The following is an 18,235-nucleotide window of genomic DNA, read 5'->3' as shown; positions in this document are numbered from 1 at the left end:
AGACACAGGCAGAGAGAGAGACACAGCGAGAGAGAGAGAGAGAGACACAGGGAGAGAGAGAGACACAGGGACAGAAAGAAACACAGCGAGAGAGAGAGAGAGACAGGGCGAGAGAGAGACACGGGGAGAGAGAAATACACAGGAGAGAGAGAGAGACAGGGAGAGAGAGAGAGATACAGGGAGAGAGAGAGACAGCGAGAGAAGAAACACAGGAGAGAGAGACACACAGGGAGGGAGAGAGACAGGGAGAGAGTGAGACAGGGGAGAGAGAAATACACAGAGAGAGAGAGAGAGACAGGGAGAGAGAGAGACACAGGGAGAGAGAGAGACACAGGGAGAGAGAGAGAGACACAGGGAGAGAGAGAGACACGGGGAGAGAGAAATACACAGAGAGAGAGAGAGAGACAGGGAGAGAGAGAGAGAGGTACAGGGAGAGAGAGAGACAGCGAGAGAAAGAAACACAGGGAGAGAGAGACACACAGGGAGGGAGAGAGACAGGGAGAGAGTGAGACACAGGGAGGGAGAGAGAGAGGGAGGGAGGGAGACACAGGCAGAGAGAGAGACACGGAGAGAGAGACACACAGGGAGGGAGGGAGACACAGGCAGAGAGAGAGACACAGGAACAGAAAGAAACACAGGGAGAGAGAGACACACAGGGAGGGAGAGAGACAGGGAGAGAGCGAGACACAGGGAGGGAGAGAGACAGGGAGGGAGGGAGACACAGGCAGAGAGAGAGACACGGAGAGAGAGACACACAGGGAGGGAGAGAGACACAGGGAGGGAGAGAGACAGGGAGAGAGCGAGACACAGGGAGGGAGAGAGACAGGGAGGGAGGGAGACACAGGCAGAGAGAGAGACACGGAGAGAGAGACACACAGGGAGGGAGAGAGACACAGGGAGGGAGAGAGACACAGGGAGGGAGAGAGACACAGGCAGAGAGAGAGACACGGAGAGAGAGACACACAGGGAGGGAGAGAGACACAGGGAGGGAGAGAGACACAGGGAGGGAGGGAGACACAGGCAGAGAGAGAGACACAGCGAGAGAGAGAGAGAGAGACACAGGGAGAGAGAGAGACACAGGGACAGAAAGAAACACAGCGAGAGAGAGAGAGAGACACAGGGAGAGAGAGAGACACAGGGACAGAAAGAAACACAGCGAGAGAGAGAGAGAGACAGGGAGAGAGAGAGACACAGGGAGAGAGAGAGACACAGGGAGAGAGAGAGAGACACAGGGAGAGAGAGAGACACGGGGAGAGAGAGAAATACACAGAGAGAGAGAGAGAGACAGGGAGAGAGAGAGAGATACAGGGAGAGAGAGAGACAGCGAGAGAGAGAGACACAGGGAGAGAGAGAGAGACACAGGGAGAGAGAGAGACACGGAGATAGAGATAGAGACACGGGGAGAGAGACACAGGGAGAGAGAGACAGGGAGAGAGAGAGACAGGGAGAGAGAGATACACAGGAGGGGAGAGACACAGGGAGAGAGAGAGACAGCGAGAGAGAGAGAGACACAGGGAGAGAGAGAGACAGGGAGAGAGAGAGACACGGAGAGAGAGAGAGACACGGAGAGAGAGAGACACAGGGAGGGAGAGAGACACAGGGAGAGAGAGACAGGGAGAGAGAGAGACAGGGAGAGAGAGAGACACAGGAGGGGAGAGAGACACAGGGAGGTAGAGAGACTGAGACTGGGGTGACAGAGAGACTGAGACTGGGGTGACAGAGAGACTGAGACTGGGGTGAGAGAGAGACTGAGACTGGGGTGAGAGAGAGACTGAGACTGGGGTGACAGAGAGACTGAGACTGGGCTGAGAGAGAGAGAGACTGGGCTGAGAGAGACTGAGACTGGGCTGAGAGAGACTGAGACTGGGCTGAGAGAGACTGAGACTGGGCTGAGAGAGACTGAGACTGGGCTGAGAGAGACTGAGACTGGGCTGAGAGAGAGACTGAGACTGGGGTTAGAGAGAGACTGAGACTGGGCTGATAGAGAGACTGAGACTGGGCTGAGAGAGAGACTGAGACTGGGCTGAGAGAGATTGAGACTGGGGTTACTATCTGAACAGACAGGGTAGTAAGATGAGAGATGGAAGGGAGGGGAAATGGGGGCAAGGTGTAGGAGAGAGCAGACTGAAGGAGCAGAGAGAGCTGAGGGGACTGGAGAGCAGGGGGAAAAGAGGAGAGAGTCGGCTGCGGAGGGATAGACAGCAGAATGAGAGTGGAGTCTCTCTGGGATTCTCCACAATGACAAACAAGCTGTGCCCCTGTTCTCCCCTTGTACCTCTTTACTTTTCTCCCCGTCCCCTTGTACCTTCATGTACCTGACTCCCCTGGAGTACAATATCACTTACCACCCCACATGAGAATGATGTGTGTGTGTGTGTGCGTGTACTGTAGAGATGCACCTGGATGAGTAAGGAGTGTTTTCCCACCTCCCCTTGAATGCAATGTTACAAACTTACCCAGGTGGCACCTTGGCGTTGAAAGTCGTACGGTAGTTATAGTTGAATAAACAACGTGTATTTTTTCCTTTGTGAATGTCGACACAACGATTTGTGTGAGTTTCCGTTTGGTCAGAGGGCTACAGAGGCTGGGACTCCCGGGGGGAGGCTAGATTGCAGCTGCAAAAACTCTAAATTTATGTTTACTAATTTGGTGGGATTTGTAAATGTAACCCAATCTCAGAAACATACTAAAATCCACTTATCTAATGATGTTTTTCCTTCATTTTGTCATGTTCCTGGAATCATCATCTACTCATGGACTAAAGGTAAGTTAAACAGTCATCATTGTCTCTTATTTTTACTGTTGTATAGTGTAATATCTGTAATGTTAGTGTTTGTTTTTTAGCATATGAGTATAACCCAACCCTAGATAAAGATACTGTAACATATGAGTATACCCCAGCTCTAGATAAAGATACTGTAACGTATGAGTATACCCCAGCCCTAGATAAAGATACTGTAACGTATGAGTATACCCCAGCCCTAGATAAAGATACTGTAACATATGAGTATACCCCAGCCCTAGCTAACGATACTGTAACATATGAGTATAACCCAGCCCTAGATAAAGATACTGTAACATATGAGTATACCCCAGCCCTAGATAAAGATACTGTATCATATGAGTATACCCCAGCCCTAGCTAACGATACTGTAACATATGAGTATACCCCAGCCCTAGATAAAGATACTGTAACATATGAGTATACCCCAGCCCTAGATAAAGATACTGTAACATATGAGTATACCCCAGCCCTAGATAAAGATACTGTAACATATGAGTATAACCCAGCCCTAGATAAAGATACTGTATCATATGAGTATACCCCAGCCCTAGCTAACGATACTGTAACATATGAGTATACCCCAGCCCTAGATAAAGATACTGTAACATATGAGTATACCCCAGCCCTAGATAAAGATACTGTAACATATGAGTATACCCCAGCCCTAGATAAAGATACTGTAACGTATGAGTATACCCCAGCCCTAGATAAGGATACTGTAACGTATGAGTATACCCCAGCCCTAGATAAAGATACTGTAACATATGAGTATACCCCAGCCCTAGATAAAGATACTGTAACATATGAGTATACCCCAGCCCTAGATAAAGATACTGTAACATATGAGAATAACCCAGCCCTAGATAAAGATACTGTGACGTATGAGTATACCCCAGCCCTAGATAAAGATACTGTAACATATGAGTATACCCCAGCCCTAGCTAACGATACTGTAACATATGAGTATAACCCAGCCCTAGATAAAGATACTGTAACATATGAGTATACCCCAGCCCTAGATAAAGATACTGTAACATATGAGTATACCCCAGGCCTAGCTAAAGATACTGTAACATATGAGTATACCCCAGCCCTAGATAAAGATACTGTAAGATATGAGTATACCCCAGCCCTAGATAAAGATACTGTAACATATGAGTATACCCCAGCCCGAGATAAAGATACTGTAACGTATGAGTATACCCCAGCCCTAGATAAAGATACTGTAACGTATGAGTATACCCCAGCCCTATATAAAGATACTGTAACATATGAGTATACCCCAGCCCGAGATAAAGCTACTGTAACGTATGAGTATACCCCAGCCCTAGATAAAGATACTGTAACATATGAGTATACCCCAGCCCTAGATAAAGATACTGTAACATATGAGTATACCCCAGCCCTAGATAAGGATACTGTAACATATGAGTATACCCCAGCCCTAGCTAACGATACTGTAACATATGAGTATACCCCAGCCCTAGATAAAGATACTGTAACATATGAGTATACCCCAGCCCGAGATAAAGAACTGTAACGTATGAGTATACCCCAGCCCTAGATAAAGATACTTTAACATATGAGTATACCCCAGCCCTAGATAAAGATACTGTAACATATGAGTATACCCCAGCCCTAGATAAAGATACTGTAACATATGAGTATACCCCAGCCCGAGATAAAGATACTGTAACATATGAGTATACCCCAGCCCTAGCTAACGATACTGTAACATATGAGTATACCCCAGCCCTAGATAAAGATACTGTAACATATGAGTATACCCCAGCCCTAGATAAAGATACTGTAACATATGAGTATACCCCAGCCCGAGATAAAGATACTGTAACGTATGAGTATACCCCAGCCCTAGATAAGGATACTGTAACATATGAGTATACCCCAGCCCGAGATAAAGCTACTGTAACGTATGAGTATACCCCAGCCCTAGATAAAGATACTGTAACATATGAGTATACCCCAGCCCTAGATAAGGATACTGTAACATATGAGTATACCCCAGCCCTAGCTAACGATACTGTAACATATGAGTATACCCCAGCCCTAGATAAAGATACTGTAACATATGAGTATTCCCCAGCCCTAGATAAAGACACTGTAACATATGAGTATACCCCAGGCCTAGCTAAAGATACTGTAACAGAAGATAGAGATGAAATCCTACCACAGTAATTTAATAAATCTACAGAACAAGATGTATGATAATGTCTATAGTGCATCTCCAGGCAGGAGTCATAACTAAGGAAGTCACTATAGAGCTAACCAATTCACTAACTGTCACTTCTAATACAGCACCATGCCAGGGAAATGTAATCTGATGCCCACTGCTCTCAGACTAGCTGTCCTAACCCATAACGTGTGTGTGTACGCGCCTGCGCGCGTGTGTATGCCTGTCGTAACTCATAGCGACCAGCATGGCCGTGATGGTGTTTGAAGTGGTAGCTGGAGAAGCTGGTTGTCCGTGGCGATAAGACCTCAGAGATGAGGAATCTGATTGGACTAGCAGGTCCTTTGAAACAGCTGTGACTGGCGGTTCGCCGCTGGGATGCTAATGAGGGACTAGAGAGGAAGTAAAGCTTTGAACCTGATTGGCCCTGGCGGGAGGGAGGGAGAGGGGAGGGGGGTAGAACATAAGGAGGGAAAGGAGAGAGGAGAGGAGGGAAAGGAGAGAGGAGAGGAGGGAAAGGAGAGATGAGAGGAGGGAAAGAAGAAAGGAGAAGAGGAGGGAAAGGAGAGAGGAGAGGAGAGAGGGGAGGAGGGAAAGGAGAGAGAAGAGGATGGAAAGGAGAGAGGAGAGAGAGAGAGAGGAGGGAAGGGAAAGGAGATAGGAGAGGAGGGAGGGAAAGAGGAGAGGAGGGAAAGCAGAGAGGAGAGGAGGGAAAGGAGAGAGGAGAGAGGAGAGGAGGGAAAGGAGAGAGGAGAGGAGAGGAGAGGAGAGGAGAGGAGAGGAGAGGAGAGGAGAGGAGAGGAGAGGAGAGGAGAGGAGAGGAGAGGAGGGAAATGAGAGAGGAGAGGAGAGAAAGGAGAGAGGAGAGGAGGGAAAGGAGAGAGGACAGGAGGGAAAGGAGAGAGGAGAGGAGGGAAAGGAGAGAGGGGAGGAGGGAAAGGAGAGAGGAGAGAGGAGAGGAGGGAAAGGAGAGAGGAGAGGAGGGAAAGGAGAGAGAGGAGTGCAGGAGCAGAGATAGAAAAGGCCTTGCATGTGCTCCTCTATTGAGCCAATCAGAGAGTAGCTAAAGGCTAAGGCCAGGTTTCTTTGCCATACAACCCTACTTGGCAACCATTATCTGATTGAGTTTATTTTATTTTTGTTCTACATGATTAAGTCAGATAAAAGGTGTTTACCTCCACCAGCCTCTCTCCTGCACCTTTTTCTCTTTAGCTTTAATTTTTACTAAGGGGTCATTCCATGTCATTTCAGCAAGCCACGACACCAATTATCTCAGATTGTTCAGAAATCGTTTCAGCCCACATCAGACGAGATCAGATCAGACTAGATCAATTTTAGCATTACTGAAACATTATTTGGTTAAAATGTATCTCTGATTGCACCCAAATTGGGCATTTTTATTTATAGGTTTCATATAATATTCAATAAATATAGTACCTTACATCTGATTTGGACCAAACTTCTTCCTGCCATTGAGAAAGACACCCACGGACCCCCACATCCTGGACACAAATTAAGCCTAAGAGGACATACTGAATTGCTTTCATGCAGGACTGGCTTGAATTGTGAGGATGACCGTACAATTTATTGTCATCATGAGCAAAAGCCATTGTTTTTTTACCCAAAGTTGCTAAGAACATTTTGTGATGTTGAGCAAAAAAGGGTGTGGTAGCAGGAACAGTGGCATTTAGTGGGCAAAACGTGTTACTTTTACAAATTCACACTAATTGAAGGCAAATTTCTCTGAACAGGGGAAGAGACCATCACCAGTTTCACAGGGAAGCAATTTCCCAAGCAGCAACTCCATACTACTTGTCAGACATAATACTGTATAGTGGTTGTTGGGGTGGGATTGGCACGGGGTGTGGGGGGGTCTGTGGGGTGATATTGATCGTTTTATTAAATTCCTCATGTCTTACTCATTGTTAGGAAGGTGTATGGTCCAAATCAGATGTTAGGTACTATATACAGTAAATGAAAGATTACATGAATCCTATAAATTACAATGGCCAATTTGGGTGTAATCAATTAGCGTAATTTCTCAGCGATCAAATTATATTTCAACAAAATAATGTTTCAGGAATGCTACTCATATCTGTTTCTAACTACAGAAACAATTTCAGAACAATCTCAGATGGTGGGTGTCCAAATCCTCTTTCTTGTACTTTTTTCAGTGGAATGACTCTTATTAAGGCCCATTCTTGGCTAGGATCTCTCTCTCTCTCTCTCTCTCTCTGCAGTTGAGTGGTTAAAGTCCACCAGGTGCTTCTCTCCAACTGGTTTGGTCTTGTCCCTGTGTGACAGTCATTCGGAGCCGTGTGTCACCCACCCTGACAGATACTTAACCTCTGGGCCATGCAGCAGCTCTGCTTGCTGACCCTGGCTGGGACGTAGACTGGCTGACACTGTGGACTGTATTAAGTGCAGAAAGGAGCCAGGGGATCAGGCTCTTTATGAGGTGAACACCCTCCAGAGGTCACTACGACACACACACACACACACACACACACACACACACACACACACACACACACACACACACACACACACACACACACACACACACACATGCAAACACACACCACAAACACACACACACACACACACACACACACACTTACAGTGCCTTCAGAAAGTATTCACACCCCTTGACTTTTTTCACATTTCGTTGTGTTACAGCCTGGATTTAAAATGGATAAAATGTAGATTTGTTTGTCACTGGCCTGCACACAATACCCCATAATGTCATGTTTATTTTTTTATTTTTTACAAATTCAATAAAAATGAAAAGCTGAAATGCTTGAGTCAGTCAGTATTCAAGCCCTTTGTTATGACCAGCCTAAATAAGTTCAGAAGTAAAAATCTGCTTAACAAGTCACTGTGCAATAATAGTGTTTAACATGATTTTTGAAGGACTACCGAGCAGTGAATTTCAAACACAGATTCAAGTACAAAGACCAAAATGTTCCAATTTCTTGCGGAGAAGGGCACCTATTGATTGATGGGTAAAAAAAAGTAGACATTGAATATCCCTTTGAGCATGGTGAAATTATTAATTACACTTTGGATGGTGAATCAATACACCCAGTCACTACATATATACAGGTGTCCTTCCTAACTCAGTTGCCTGAGAGGAAGGAAACTGCTCAGGGATTCTGTATGTAGCCTCGCTACTTTTATAGCCTCGCTACTGTACAGTCGTGGCCAAAAGTTTTGAGAATGACACAAATATTAATTTCCACAAAGTTTGCTGCCTCAGTGTCTTTAGATATTTTTCTCAGATGTTACTATGGAATACTGAAGTATAATTACAAGCATTTCATACGTGTCAAAGGCTTTTATTGACAATTACAGGAAGTTGATGCAAAGAGTCAATATTTGCAGTGTTGACCCTTCTTTTTCAAGACCTCTGCAATCGCCCTGGCATGCTGTCAATTAACTTCTGGGCCACATCCTGACTGATGGCAGCCCATTCTTGCATAATCAATGCTTGGAGTTAGTCAGAATTTGTGGGTTTTTGTTTGTCCAGGGTCTGGGGAGTTTCCTGGCCATGGACCCAAAACATCGATGTTTTGTTCCCCGAGCCACTTAGTTATCATTTTTGCCTTATGGCAAGGTGCTCCATCATGCTGGAAAAGGCATTGTTTGTCACCAAACTGTTCCTGGATGGTTGGGAGAAGTTGCTCTCGGAGGATGTGTTGGTACCATTCTTTATTCATGGCTGTGTTCTTAGGCAAAATTGTGAGTGAGCCCACTCCCTTGGCTGAGAAGCAACCCCACACATGAATGGTCTCAGGATGCTTTACGGTTGGCATGACACAGGACTGATGGTAGCGCTCATCTTGTCTTCTCCGGACGAGCTTTTTTCCGGATGCCCCAAACAATCGGAAAGGGGATTCATCAGAGAAAATGACTTTACCCCAGTCCTCAGCAGTCCAATCCCTGTACCTTTTGCAGAATATCAGTCTGTCCCTGATGTTTTTCCTTGAGAGAAGTGGCTTCTTTGCTGCCCTTCTTGACACCAGGCCATCCTCCAAAAGTCTTCGCCTCACTGTGCGTGCAGATGCACTCACACCTGCCTGCTGCCATTCCTGAGCAAGCTCTGTACTGGTGGTGCCCCGATCCCACAGCTGAATCAACTTTAGCAGACGGTCCTGGCGCTTGCTGGACTTTCTTGGGCGCCCTGAAGCATTCTTCACAACAATTGAACCACTCTCCTTGAAGTTCTTGATGATCCGATAAATGGTTGATTTAGGTGCAATCTTACTGGCAGCAATATCCTTGCCTGTGAAGCCCTTTTTGTGCAAAGCAATGATGACGGCACGTGTTTCCTTGCAGGTAACCATGGTTGACAGAAGAACAACAATGATTCCAAGCACCACCCTCCTTTTGAAGCTTCCAGTCTGTTATTCGAACTCAATCAGCATGACAGAGTGATCTCTAGCCTTGTCCTCATCAACACTCACACCTGTGTTAACGAGAGAATCACTGAAATGATCTCAGCTGGTCCTTTTGTGGCAGGGCTGAAATGCAGTGGAAATGTTTTTTGGGGATTCATTTCATTTGCATGGCAAATAGGGACTTTGCAATTAATTGCAATTCATCTGATCACACTTCATAACATTCTGGAGTATATGCAAATTGCCATCATAGAAACTGAGGCAGCAGACTTTGTGAAAATTAATATTTGTGTCATTCTCAAAACTTTTGGCCACGACTGTATATAGCCTCGCTACCGTTATTTTTCACTGTCTTTTTACTGTTGGTTTTATTTCTTTACTTACCTATTGTTCACCTAATACCTTTTTTGCAGTATTGGTTAGAGCCTGTAAGTAAGCATTTCACTGTAAGGTTTACACCTGTTGTATTCGGCGCACGTGACAAATAAACTTTGATTTGATTGGATTTCACCTTGAGGCCAATGGTGACTTTAAAACAGTTACAGAGTTTAATGGCTGTGATAGGAGTAAACTGAGGATGGATCAACAACGTTGTAGTTACTCCTCAATACTAACCTAATTGACAGAGGGGAACCTTGTACAGAATAAAAATATTCCACAACATGCATCCTGTTTGCAACAAGGCACTAAAGTAAAACTGCAAGAAATTTGGCATAGCAATTAACTTTATGTTTGGGGAAAATTCAATGCAACACATTACTGAGTCCTACTCTCCATATTTTCAAGCATAGTGGTGGCTGCATCATGTATGCTTGTAATCGTTAAGGACCCGGGAGTTTTTCAGGATAAAAAATACATGTAATGGAGCTAAGCACAGGCAAAATCCTAGAGGTAAACCTGGTTCAGTCTGCTTTCCACCAGACACTGGGAGAGGAGTTCACCTTTCAGCAGGACAATAACCTAAAACACACGACCAACTCTATGCTGGAGTTGCTTACCAAGAAGACTGTGAATGTTCCTGAGTGGCAGTTTTGACTTAAATTAACATGAAAATCTATGACAAGACCTGAAAATGGTTGTATAGCAATTATTAACAGCCAATTTGACAGCTTGAAGAATGTTCTAAAGAATAATGGCCATATGTTGCAGAATCCAGGTGTGGAAAGCTCTTAGAGACTTACCCAGAAAGACTAAATTGGTGCCAAAGGTGTTTCTACAAAGTATTGACTCAGTTACATTATTCTTTAAAAAAATTCTAAAAACATGTTTTCACTTTTTCATTCTGAGGTATTGTGTGTAGATTGCTGAGAAAAACATATATGTAATCAATTTTGAATTCGGTCTGTAAAACAACAAAATGTAGTATGAGTCAAGGGGTATGAGTACTTTCTGAAGGCACTGTAAGTCAGACAGCGAGAGAGAAAGTCAGGCTGGGCAAGTAAGTCATGCTGGATACACCCTGCTTTTGTTCCAGAGAGATACAGTTGTTGTGGAGGGATAGAGAGACTTGGAGGGGTTGCTGGTCCCTTTTAAAAGCAGGTCCTTTGGTTAAATGCGGTCTGTGAGTCCTAGCCTCTCTATAACCTCCTCTCCTCCTCTCCCCAGGGAGGTTTTATCTGTCCATTTCCTCTCCTCCAGGCCTGTGGGACGTGTTAATGGCACCATGTTCCCTGTCACTCCCACAGTTAAATGGAAACCGACCATGAAAGTATGGTTACTCTGCTCTGCTCAGGGCTGGTTGGCTCCATACACCATGTCCTTGTTCTCAGCTCACACAGTCAAACACACACACACACACACACACACACACACACACACACACACACACACACACACACACACACACACACACACACACACACACACACACACACACACACACACACACACACACACACACAGAGTTGAACACAAACACACAGTCAGACCTCAATCTGTAAGTGTAATATCCCCATTAGACAGTCACATTTATTGATAAATATATAGAAACCCAGCCTAAAACCCCAAACAGCAAGCAATGCAGATGTAGAAGCACGGTGGCTAGGAAAAACTCCCTAGAAAGGCAGGACTCTTGGAAGAAACCTAGAGAGGAACCAGACTCTGAGCGGTGGCCAGTCCTCTTCTGGCTGTGCCGGGTGGAGATTATAACAGAACATGGCCAAGATGTTCAAACGTTCATAGATGACCAGCAGGGTCAGATAATAATAATCACAATGGTTGTAGAGGGTGCAACAGGTCAGCACCTCAGGAGTAAATGTCAGTTGGCTTTTCATAGCCAATCATTCAGAGTTAGAGACAGCAGGTGCGGTAGAGAGCGAGAGTCCAAAACAGCAGGTCTGGGACAGGTAGCACGTCCGGTGAACAGGTCATGGTTCCATAGCCACAGGCAGAACAGTTGAAGCTGGAGCAGCAGCACGGCCAGGTGGACTGGGGACAGCAAGGAGTCATCAGGCCAAGTAGTCCTGAGGCAAGGTCCTAGGGCTCAGGTCCTCCGGGAGGGAGAAGGAGAGGGAGAGAAAGAGAATTAGAGAGAGCATACTTAAATTCACACAGGACATCAGATAAGACAGGAGAAATAATCCAGATATAACAGACTGACCCTAGCCCCCCGTCGCATAAACTATTGCAGCACAGTAGAGCTGTTTATGTGGCAGATTCACATCAAGGATACTAGTGTTGCACGGCAAACCGGAACTTCAGTACTGTTTCGATACAAGAACAGGAAAAACAGTTTGGTATTCCAATTTTTGTGACTTTCATTACTTCTGTCAAATGTGTTTCACGTATCTGTCTATCGACTTTCCTTGCTAGCTTACAGCTGAAACAACATCAATTCAGTGTCCTAGTACTTAGTTTATGATACTATAATGCAAGATATGCGGATTTCAATGCTGATTGCCACCAAAAACTTTATTCATTCACTTAATTGGTCTCCCTCACGTCTCTCCCTCACATCTCTCCCTCACGTCTCTCCCTCACGTCTCTCCCTCAGCCAAAGATGATCTCTTGCCTCATTGAACTGAGGTCTCTGATAGGCCACAGCCCTTTTGGTTTGTGAATGATGTCATTACTGGTGACCAGTCAATGCTGTTGCCTACAGTACCTCTGTGTATGTTCTGCCTGATTGGCTGTTTTAGCCATTTGGCGCAGGGCAGTGTAAAAACAAATGAGATGGTCCCCCCACTCTCATCCTCCTCTCCCTCTCTCCTCACTCATTCCTCCCCTTCCCTGCGCACCAGTACATATGCTCCCACACCTGTCCTGTGTTGTTACCTGTTTACAAATGACCAGTGATTTCTGCTTGGTTCTCTATTCTCTGCTCTCTCTATTCTCTCTCTCCCCCGTGTCATAATTAGGCCTGAGAGTTGTTTGGTTATTACACTGCTCTCTGTTTCATACACATCATCTCAGACACTCAATCTCTCTCCCTCCGCCTCTCTCCCTCCCCCTCTCTCCCTCTCTCTCTCTTTTTCCTCTCTATCTTTCTCTCATAGTTTCCTTCCTTCTCTCTTGTAAAGCGTGTGTGTGTGTGTGTGTGTGTGTGTGTGTGTGTGTGTGTGTGTGTGTGTGTGTGTGTGTGTGTGTGTGTGTGTGTGTGTGTGTGTGTGTGTGTGTGTGTGTGTGTGTGTGTGTCAGTCTGGGGGCTAATGGTCTTCTTGGAGAATGGCAGGCTGAAGATTTATGCCACAAATTAGTAAAATGTGATCAAACAGTCTCCCAGTTAATCACACAGGACCCGTGGCTGTCCCTGTGTGTGTGTGTGGATGCATTGTCACTGTGATAAATGCCTAGGGTGACAGGGGGAGCAGGGAGAGTGTTTTAAACATGTACTCACTTAACACCCTCCTTGTGAACGCTCGCCTCTCTGTGAACGCTCCCAGTGAATGCTCTTCGTAAACTCTTCCTGCCGTGACAGATAAGGCAAAGGCCGTGCTTCTGAAAAATCAGAATAGGGAGAGATACAGTTCATGGTGAGATGGGAGTGGAGCCTCTCTCTCTCTCTCTCTCTCTCTCTCTCTCTCTCTCTCTTTCTCTCTCTCTCTCTCTCTCTCTGACAGTCATATAAACAGCCGTTATGTAGAGGTTTTAATATCAATAAGAGGCAGGCAAGTAGTTTCTAAACACACACACACCGGCTGGATATCAGCAGTCTCCATCTCACTGCTATGACAGGGTGGAGTAATTATGTTGGAGTGTGTGTGTGTATTTGAAAGTGTGCATGCTGTTTGCTGTGTGAAAGATGATAATCGGGGGATTTTTAAGTGCAATATTTGCTTCCTGCGTGGGTAATGAAAAGTACTTTTAATCCATTTTGGAGGATGGGAAGATGGGGAGAGGGGGATGGTGAAAGGAGGAACAGAGGCGGAGTTGAGAGTGTGTGTGTGTGTGTGTGTGTGTGTGTGTGTGTGTGTGTGTGTGTGTGTGTGTGTGTGTGTGTGTGTGTGTGTGTGTGTGTGTGTGTGTGTGTGTGTGTGTGTGTGTGTGTGTGTGTGTGTGTGTGTGTGTGTGTGTGTGTGTGTGTGTGTGTGTGTGTGTGTGTGTGTGTGTCAAAGGAAAGCCTTGGCATGAGCCCTGAGCTCAGCAATTAGAAGATGCGTTTGGAAACCTCTGTGTGATGCCTCTTCTAGTATCCTATAGCTCACTGACTGTCTTCATCTATACCCTCCCATCTTTAGCAGTAACTTACAGGCAGCTCATTAGCAAGTAACTTTCTGTATTTCATATTGCAGTATACTTACCGTAATCTAAATACAGTCTCGACACACAGACAATGTTGTACAATTTACTGTATTATACTGTAAAAAAGTAAATGCTACTGTAATTGTAATTAGGAGAGGCTTTTAGAATACATCTTTCTTTCTCTCTATCTCTTTCTCTATCTCTATCTCTCTCTCTAAAACACTCTTATGCAAGTCTGCACAGATTGCTATTGGCTGAAGTAGTAGGGTCTGGAGTGTCTGTTTGTTAGTGTGTGGCAGAATCCCTGGAAATAAGTCATTTTCCACTTATTTATGTTTCATCACATTGCAGTTCAGCAGCTGTTTCAACAGACATTCTTCTATGAGAACCACGTTGTAAACCTTTTTGCTAAGGCAGGTTTTTATATGCCACAGTTTATGATAGTCTACATGCTAACCGTTTAGCAATGACACACCTGCCACTAGACAGCTTGATTTGTGAGATGTAACTTAGCCCTGATTGTTCACAAAGTCCCTTGTGTCATATTTACCATGGTGCTTGCCTACGGAGCTGTGAGGGGAACGGCACCTCCGTACCTTCAGGCTCTGATCAGGCCCTACACCCAAACAAGGGCACTGCGTTCATCCACCTCTGGCCTGCTGGCCTCCCTACCTCTGCGGAAGCACAGTTCCCGCTCAGCCCAGTCAAAACGGTACGCTGCTCTGGCACCCCAATGGTGGAACAAGCTCCCTCACGACGCCAGGACAGCGGAGTCAATCACCACCTTCCGGAGACACCTGAAACCCCACCTCTTTAAGGAATACCTGGGATAGGATATAGTAATCCTTCTAACCCCCCCCCCCCCCCAAAAAAAAGATATAGATGTACTATTGTAAAGTGGTTGTTTCACTGGATATCTTAAGGTGAATGCACCAATTTGTAAGTCGCTCTGGATAAGAGCGTCTGCTAAATGACGTAAATGTAAATGTAAAATGTCAATTTATACATCAGTTACTCTAAGTGCTAGCGTTGTGGGGATATTTGTTCCTGCTCTTAAATATTTCTTTATATTCAGGAATAACAAATATCTATAGTGGATCAATCATAAAAGGGTACTACGGGGTGGCTTTTAGGAAATATCTGGTTTTGATAGTGGTCCATAGTACTCTTGGCTGTGTGTTTTTATAGTATAATCTTGATAAGTCATGGCAGGCAAACAGATGAATGTCCATTTAGTGTTTATTTTACCTTCATTTAACCAGGCAACTCTATTAAAAGGATAATGTGAGATTCAGGCAATTAAGCAGTTTTTCTACTTACCCAGAGTCAGATTATCGCTTGGACACCATTTTTATAGCTCTGCCTCTGAGATACGGTAGCATATTTCCAGTCATTGCGCTAACGATAGTTAGCATTGATCCGCAAAACTGCCTCTTCCTTCATACTGCACGCAGAGACATGAAAATGGTATCCATGAGTTAATCAAAAACCGCTTAATTGACAGAATCTCACAGTATCCCTTTAATAAAAGATTTGTATTTACAATGACGACCATGTTAGCATGTCCAATATCACAGACACGTACACTGTTTGATGGTTCTCTGTGTGGGGGATGACAGGTTGTTGTGAGGGTCTCGGACCGTCTCCCAACGCTGTGTGTGTTTGGGTCGTGTCCTGCTCTCGCACCCCAACCTCTGACCCCGGGCCGTCAGCCAGCAGACAAAAGGACAGAGCTGACAGTTCCCAGACTGACCTGTCAACCTATACACGACTACCAGACATAGAGAAAGGGAGATCAGAAGAAAAACATCTCTTCTCTCTGGTGTTTGTGGTTTTGTCTGTCCTCATCGTAGATAAAGGAATAACTCTTATATCCACCACACTGAACAAAGGAAACCTCCCACAGCATACCTGAGGTTTCCACTAACCGTGGGTACTGACTGCATACCTGAGGTTTCCACTAACCGTGGGTACTGACTGCATACCTGAGGTTTCCACTAACCGTGGGTACTGACTGCATACCTGAGGTTTCCACTAACCATGGGTACTGATTGCATACCTGAGGTTTCCACTAACCGTGGGTACTGACTGCATACCTGAGGTTTCCACTAACCGTGTGTGTGCTGACTGCATACCTGAGGTTTCCACTAACCGTGTGTGTGCTGACTGCATACCTGAGGTTTCCACTAACCATGTGTGTGTGCTGACTGCTTACCTGAGGTTTCCAATAACCGTGTGTGTGTACTGACTGCATACCTGAGGTTTCCACTAACCGTGTGTGTGCTGACTGCATACCTGAGGTTTCCACTAACCGTGGGTACTGACTGCATACCTGAGGTTTCCACTAACCATGTGGGTACTGACTGCATACCTGAGGTTTCCACTAACCGTGTGTGTGTGCTGACTGCATACCTGAGGTTTCCACTAACCGTGTGTGTACTGACTGCATACCTGAGGTTTCCACTAACCATGTGTGTGTGCTGACTGCATACCTGAGGTTTCCACTAACCGTGTGTGTGCTGACTGCATACCTGAGGTTTCCACTAACCGTGTGTGTGCTGACTGCATACCTGAGGTTTCCACTAACCATGTGTGTGTGCTGACTGCATACCTGAGGTTTCCACTAACCGTGGGTACTGACTGCATACCTGAGGTTTCCACTAACCGTGGGTACTGACTGCATACCTGAGGTTTCCACTAACCGTGTGTGTGCTGACTGCGTACCTGAGGTTTCCACTAACCGTGTGTGTGCTGACTGCATACCTGAGGTTTCCACTAACCGTGTGTGTGCTGACTGCATACCTGAGGTTTCCACTAACCGTGTGTGTGCTGACTGCATACCTGAGGTTTCCACTAACCGTGTGTGTGTGTGCTGACTGCATACCTGAGGATTCCACTAACCGTGTGTGTGTACTGACTGCATACCTGAGGTTTCCACTAACCGTGTGTGTGTGCTGACTGCATACCTGAGGTTTCCACTAACCGTGTGTGTGTGCTGACTGCATACCTGAGGTTTCCACTAACCGTGTGTGTGTACTGACTGCATACCTGAGGTTTCCACTAACCGTGTGTGTGTACTGACAGCACAATACATCTCTCTGTACTCTCTCTTTCCTGCTGGGTGTGAGTGTCTAAGGGGAGCAGGGGGTCCAGGGAGAGAAGCACGCTGGGGCGGGTGGTGTGTGTGTCTGTGTGTGTGTAGGAGGGAGGGAGGGAGGGAGGGAGGGAGGGAGGGAGGGAGGGAGGGAGGGAGGGAGAGTATCCCCCTCCTGCTGAGTCTGACTGAGTGTTTACCTGCTCCTAGCTGCAGGGTGAAAGGTGAAGGTAATAGAAAGAGGACCAGTGTGCCTGTGCGTGAGTGAGTGAGAGAGAGAGAGAGAGAGACAGAGAGAGAGAGACAGAGAGCTATCTGATACACAGCAGGTCTCAACTAGAGGCAGAACAGGGGAGTATAATAGGCAGATCTTGAACCTGGGCAATGGAGGTCAGACTTGACCTGAGGGGACATGGCTGAGAAACACACACACACACACACACACAGCAACCCAACCCCCAGAGAACTCCACAGGGCTGTCGAGACATGGTCCCACACCTCTGACTCTCAGATCCTATTAAACAATGTTGGTGTTATTTAGCCACGTCGCTCTGCTCCCCCCAGACCTAGTTATATATCTGCTTGTTCTTTAAAACCCTATTTCTGTCCCTCCGACTGTATGCAGGTGTCATCTATCCAAGGGTGTGGGGTGTGTAAGATGTGTTTTAATACAGAGGGTGTGGGGTGTGTAAGCTGTGTTTTAATACAGAGGGTGTGGGGTGTGTAAGATGTGTTTTAATACAGAGGGTGTGTGGTGTGTAAGATGTGTTTTAATACAGAGGGTGTGTGGTGTGTAAGATGTGTTTTAATACAGAGGGTATGTGGTGTGTAAGATGTGTTTTAATACAGAGGGTGTGTGGTGTGTAAGATGTGTTTTAATACAGAGGGTGTGTGGTGTGTAAGCTGTGTTTTAATACAGAGGGTGTGGGGTGTGTAAGATGTGTTTTAATACAGAGGGTGTGTGGTGTGTAAGATGTGTTTTAATACAGAGGGTGTGTGGTGTGTAAGATGTGTTTTAATACAGAGGGAGTGTGGTGTGTAAGATGTGTTTTAATACAGAGGGTGTGTGGTTTGTAAGATGTGTT

The 18,235-nt window shown here is 45.7% G+C and overlaps 1 protein-coding gene across 1 annotated transcript in view; it reads left to right on the top strand.

The window, feature by feature from the left end:
- wwox (WW domain containing oxidoreductase) overlaps positions 1-18,235 on the top strand; it is a 295,903-nt gene that overhangs the window by 253,194 nt on the left and 24,474 nt on the right. The gene's annotated exons all lie outside the window — the stretch shown is intronic.

This window comes from Salmo salar, chromosome 10, assembly GCF_965601325.2.
Source record: "Salmo salar chromosome 10, fSalSal1, whole genome shotgun sequence".
Classification (NCBI taxonomy): Eukaryota; Metazoa; Chordata; class Actinopteri; order Salmoniformes; family Salmonidae; genus Salmo; species Salmo salar.
The sequence above is the reverse complement of the archived record's forward strand: the minus strand, read 5'-3'. Positions and strand labels throughout refer to the sequence as shown.